Genomic DNA, 5,777 nt, shown 5'->3' with positions numbered 1-5,777 from the left:
AAAGTAACCAAGACATTTTGCATAGCTTGCTTTGCCTTTCTTTCTTTCTTTCTTTCTTTTTTCTCTTTCTCTCTTTCTTTCTTTCTTTCTTTCTTTCTTTCTTTCTTTTTCTTCTTTCTCTTTCCTTCTTTCCATTTTTTAAAGAGTACAAAATGGCAAAAAAAAAAAAAACTTATTAGAAATGGTAGAAAATTTCATTAAACAAAGTAGCAGGAATTCAACAATGGTTGTTGTATTGCATAGTATTATCTTCAAATTAGTTATTTAGATTAGCAGATATAAACCTGGTAAATTGGTTAAAATAGTTATAACAAATTAAAAAGAAGAAAAACTAAAAAATAAATTTAAGTACTCACTGCTCCTTTTAATGCACCAGCAGAAATCCTGCATATATACATGAATGTATCTTTCCCCTTCTTTCTTTTTTTTTCTCATCCCAGTTTTTTCTTCACACTGAACAATTTCTTTCTCTCTCACAGTACCTATTATACCTTTCAGATTTTATTTACTTTTTCAGGTTCTTACACTAGCAAGATAATACAATGTTTGCACATGTGAGCCTAATTTATTTCACTTACCAATCTCTAGGTGTATTTACCTATAAAAGTCTCAAATTTATCTTTTTTTAATACCTGAGTAATACCCCATTGTGTAAACGTACCTCATCTCTTTCATGTATTCCTCAGTTGATGGGCATTTGGGTTGTTTCCAAGATTTAGTTATGACAAACTGTGCTGCTATAAACATGGGTGCACATAGATCACTGTGGTGTGCTTTCAGTTCTCCTGGAAGAATACCCAGGAGGGGACTAGCTGGGTTGCATGGGACCTCCAATGCTGTTGTTTTTGAGGAATCTCCACACTGATTTCCATAGTGGTTGTACCAACAGTGGAGAAGGGTCCCTTTCTCCCCACAGCCTCTCCAGCAATTATTATTGGTTGACTTCTTGATGACAGCCACTCTTTCTGGAATGGAGTCTCAATGTTGTTTTAATTTGCATCTCTTGAACGACCAATGATGTTGAACATTTTTCATATTTTTTTGGCCATTTGTATTTCTTTATTTGTGAAGAGTATTTTCATCTCAGGTGCCCATTTTTGGATTAGGCCTTGAATTTTGGAGGCCTCATTTTTTAAATTCTTCCTATGTTCTAGAGAGAAGTATTTTATCTGAGGGACTGCTGGCTATAAGTTTTTCCCAAAGAGGTTTCCTCATATGTGTGGTTTGTAGCCAATGAACTTTTTCTCCAATAGTTTAGATGTGGCTTGTGGTATCACAAGGTGGCAGAGCAGTGGTGGCAATGAGTCAAGAATCTGATCTTCTCCTGAAAGACTTCTCCCTGACCAGGACAGTTTCCATCTCTGGACACAGGAGGTCAGGGAACCCAGGACAAGCTGAGAATGAAGACAGCAAATTCTGAAACTGGTTCTTCCAATGCTAGCACCCTTGAGAAAGTCATTTTATTCTACGCCTTGTTTTCTCATCTATAAACTCTTCTTTAGATCAAAGGGTGCTAAAATTCCTCCCGGCTCTACAATGCCTCGATTCTGTGGTCCTGAAGCACAGGCTCGAGCTCCTGATGATAAGGGTCAGGTCACAGCCGTGCTGAGTGTGTTCTCTGTGTCCAAGCCTGAGCATTGGAAATGGAGAGATATTTTATAAGTGGCATTGACAAGGCTCTGAATGATTTGTCAAGTATTGCTAGATGGTGAAGGCTCAGAGACGCATCAGACGCCCTGCCTTAGGACCGGCCAGATGCCCTTTGAGTGCTGGAGCCCACCCGTGCCATACTGTTCCAGAGAGGCTGCTCCAGGGAAGCAGTCACCAAGGGCACCTTGTACGTACAGAGCTTGTGGTACGGTGAGGGCACAACTCTGCTCCTTTCAGGCTTGATTTGACATGTGCTTTTCCCCTAAAGGCCTGACATTATTATGGTAAAAAGGCCCCCCTTTCTTAGTTCTCTCCCTGACATCTCTGAAAACCAGCGAAGCACTTAAAAACCAGGGTCTGAAAGGGCAACCGTCACTTTGCTGTCACTCTAAGACCTCAACCCCATTTAATTTAAACTAGAATGGGGCAATCATTTTCATCAGTCATCAGGTTGAGTAAAAAGGAGACCCCCCCCCGCCCCAGTGCTATGTAAGTATTGCAATAAATGAATGAAAGCATACATCCAAGGCAAATTCTCCTATTTCACTCATTATTGCCTTAGTTAGCTCTTTTAAGCTTATTGTCTGTTTAGAGGAAATCTCAGGATCAGGACCAGGCTGTCTGGAGGTGGATACAGTGGGGTTACCTTTTCTCTGGGTCACCTGCATGTGACTCTGGGTGTCAGAGAGCCACACAGCCAAAGATGTGTCTGAATTCCAAGGTATACACATGCACAAGTGAGAGTGGCAGAATAAGTCATTTTCTTTTGATCATTTTTCAAAAGCACTAGAGTACCTTTTGTTTTCTACAAGTCCATAACGACTGACTTGACAAGCAGTCAAATCTAACAGCAATGTGGAAGATCTGGTGGATAGGTCCTTAGGATAGCTTTTGGAGCATTAGCAGAAAGGTCACTGGTACCTCAAGTCCTTCTGCATTACCTGCAGCATAGCTCGGTGAGACACATTCCTTCCCTTTAAGATTTGGTTTCCTCTTATAATACAGTTGTGCTGAAAATAGTGTTGAGTACACTTTCTGGACAAGGGACCAATTCAAGAAAAATAAACTGCTCAGGAGACAGCTATAAAAACAGCAGAGCTCTGAATGCAGTTAGGCGGTGCAATGGCTGCAACTCTAGTTTTATGTGTTAGGGCTTCATCTTCAGCTAAAATGTCAAAGATGATGCAACTAATCTGTCCTGTAGAATCTGATTTCAGTTTTGCACATTTGAATAAATTTGTTTGCCAAGAAAGACATTTTTGAAGACATTTGTTTTGCCTTCCTTTTAATTGACCTCACAAATGACTTGGCTCCTCTCCTTGTGTTTCTTGACTTTGTTACCTTTAGTCATGAAATGCAAGTGACCTCAGAGTAACGTCTTCATGTCCAAAGAAATTCTCATGGCCAATGATTCTAAGAGATATAATTTCCCTTAGTCATTTTTCTTTTGTCTTTGAATCATAACATGTATTCTTTTAAATTGTTCAGAAAAATAACTTCTTACTCTCCTGGATGTGCCTGTCTTTGTTCTATTTCCCAGACTACTACCCCTGGTATTCACAAGGCAAACACAGCTGATTAATTCTCCATTTGCCAGGGACAGGGTCAACCGTATTGTGAAGTAGTTGGTTGTCCCAAATCCAAGGTAAGATAAGGTAAGACCTGGTATCACTGGACCTGTTTCTTCTTTTGAAAGATGAGAGAAGCATTGAGAAGGATTCTTTTTTTCTTTTTTTTTCTTTTTTTTTTTTTTTGCTGACTCAGGCTGCCTTAAGGGCAGGTCTGGTGTGGCATGTGGTGCTGGGGCTCAAACCACAGTCCCTTGCCATGGACTGATCTTGCTCAAGAAGGTGCTTTAGACAACTGAGCCAACCTGCCAGCCCCAAGAGAAGCATTGTGAAGGTGGGTGGTTGGCTGAGTTGCACAGTGGTGCCTCCATTACAGTTTGCTTCAGTCTACTAGCCTGAGGTTCTCGCTGCCTCCTGTCAACACCAGGAGTGAAATTTCCCTTTAATAAAAATCAGGTGACCGCCCACAAAACTTTCAAGAGAGAAAGGAAGAGAACAGGGTGGCTCCGGGCTTCCTGGGACCTAAGAGTAGAGCTTTGAATTGGGAATGCGAATGTGAATTAGTTTATGCAACTGTATGTGAAGATTCCTTTTCTTTTCTTTTTGTGGCCAGCTCAACCCACTCTAGGGGTGGGGCTGGTGCAGCATGTGGCGCTGGGGATCGAACCACAGTCCCTGTGTGCTTGCCTAAGCTTGCCTAAGCAGGTGCTTCAGACCATTGAGCTATCTTGCCATCCCCTGTATGTGAAGATTTCTGATTATGGCTAATTAATTAAAACTCAAGAAATAGTGGCTTCCCCTTCTTTGGGCTTTGATAATAAATCATGATCTCATGAAAGCAAATAATACTGTGGGAGAATCTTTGCTTCTGATTAAGCTCTGAGGGCTTGCAGGAAGCTTATGCACAGAGTAGGAGGTCAGAAAGCAGAGCAGGAGAGGAGAAAAGGCCCCTCAATTCTCTAGGTTTAAGAGGATGAATACCACATGTGGCCCAGTAAAAGCTGATTTAGTAAAGCAAACAAACTCTTAGGTCCAAGGCCAATAATCTTTAATTCTACTACTGACCACAAAGGCAGGATGAATGACGAATGTGTAAGATCACAAGTCATGCGAACTTTCAGGTCAGCTTAACCCATTCAGAGATTGTTGCAAAACCCCAGAAATTCAGACCTTGTGACTCGGGACTTGGTAGGCCCTCTGGCAGAAGCTTCCTGTTCTTTCCAGATGCTCAGAGTCCAAATTGATCGAAGTGACATATATCTATATACTCTGAATAAAAATAAAATGTGGGAAATAGTCAGGTTAAGTGGTCTCCTGTGCTTGGGGTTCATTCTATCCTGCTTTGTGACAGTACAGCCAGAAGGAAAAAATTGGACACCGATGAACAGAATCAGCTAGAGTCATGTTCAAGTCTGTGATTACCCGAAAGGCCCAGGGTCACAGCACCGGCTAACTGTGGCCTCAGCCTGGGTTTTTTCATCGGTCTAATCCTGAGACATTTTTCTCTGTACACTAACTGAGTCCTTTGGAGAAGGTTGGAAAGAAGGTGAGTGGATACAACTACATCCTGAATGTTCCCACGAATAGCGCAGGATGGACTTAAAGGAAATCAGAGACAAATGTGTTCACCATCTTACTTGATTTCTGATCTTCTACCCACCTCTACACACACACACACGCACATGCACACACACACACACACACACACACACAGTCACAAATCCAGGCTTACCTCAGAATCACTCAAGACTGGAAAGTATGATACTTTCGTCAAACTGGGTAGGAAATTTGATCTTATGTGGCAAGCGCATGCACACACACACACACACACACACACACACACACACACGAAGGGAAGATAAATTGAATTTGGCAAATTGTTTAGGTTATTTAAATCCAGATAATCCATAAGAAATAAAGGAAAGCCCTTATATGTCAGATAGATAAAAGGATCGAAAAACAAGCCAGAAAGTGTGGAAGCTTTGGAGATTATTTTGCTGTGTGTGTGTGTGTGTGTGTGTGTGTGTGTGTGTAGGGGGGACTGGCATAAATGCTTTTGGATAAAAGTACTTTTGGAGCTTTTATGTTAATGTTCAGGTAGAAACAAAAAGGTAAAGAACTTTGTTATGGCCATGAACAGTAGAGCCTAAGACCCTCCATAAGCTTAGAACGCCAAAGCATCGCACTGCAGTGGAGGAATAAGCCGGAAGAAAAGTCCCACCTTCCAGCACAGGAACATGTATCTGTCTTCCAGGTTCCAAGAAGAGAGAGACGGTTTCCTGAGAATTCGTATTTACAAGCTTTCATTTCATAAGGTGAAGGCTGTTTTTATATTTGTGGGGTGTTGGAAACTTGGACTGAGATATTATGGATAAAGATTGGTCTTGAGGGTGGGGAGATAACTCAATGCCTGCCTGGCAATCACAAGGACCCTAGTCGGATCCCCAGTATCACATGCCGTGCAGGGCATGCAGTGCCTCCTAGAAAACTATCGTGGTGGTTGGGGCTGGTGAGATGGCTCAGTGGTCTAAAGCACCTACTTAGAACAAGCTTAGCAAA

General features: G+C 41.7%; 1 long non-coding RNA gene across 1 annotated transcript in view; it reads left to right on the top strand.

Moving 5' to 3' along the window:
* Positions 1–5,777, top strand: part of LOC111815181 — a 34,663-nt gene that overhangs the window by 22,425 nt on the left and 6,461 nt on the right. Inside the window, exon 2 of the long non-coding RNA XR_002819939.1 lies at positions 3,191–3,305. This is a non-coding gene — a long non-coding RNA (uncharacterized LOC111815181). The remainder of the gene's footprint in view (positions 1–3,190; positions 3,306–5,777) is intronic.

Source organism: Octodon degus, unplaced genomic scaffold (genome assembly GCF_000260255.1).
Source record: "Octodon degus isolate 3935 unplaced genomic scaffold, OctDeg1.0 scaffold00001, whole genome shotgun sequence".
Taxonomy (NCBI): domain Eukaryota; kingdom Metazoa; phylum Chordata; class Mammalia; order Rodentia; family Octodontidae; genus Octodon; species Octodon degus.
The sequence above is the reverse complement of the archived record's forward strand: the minus strand, read 5'-3'. Positions and strand labels throughout refer to the sequence as shown.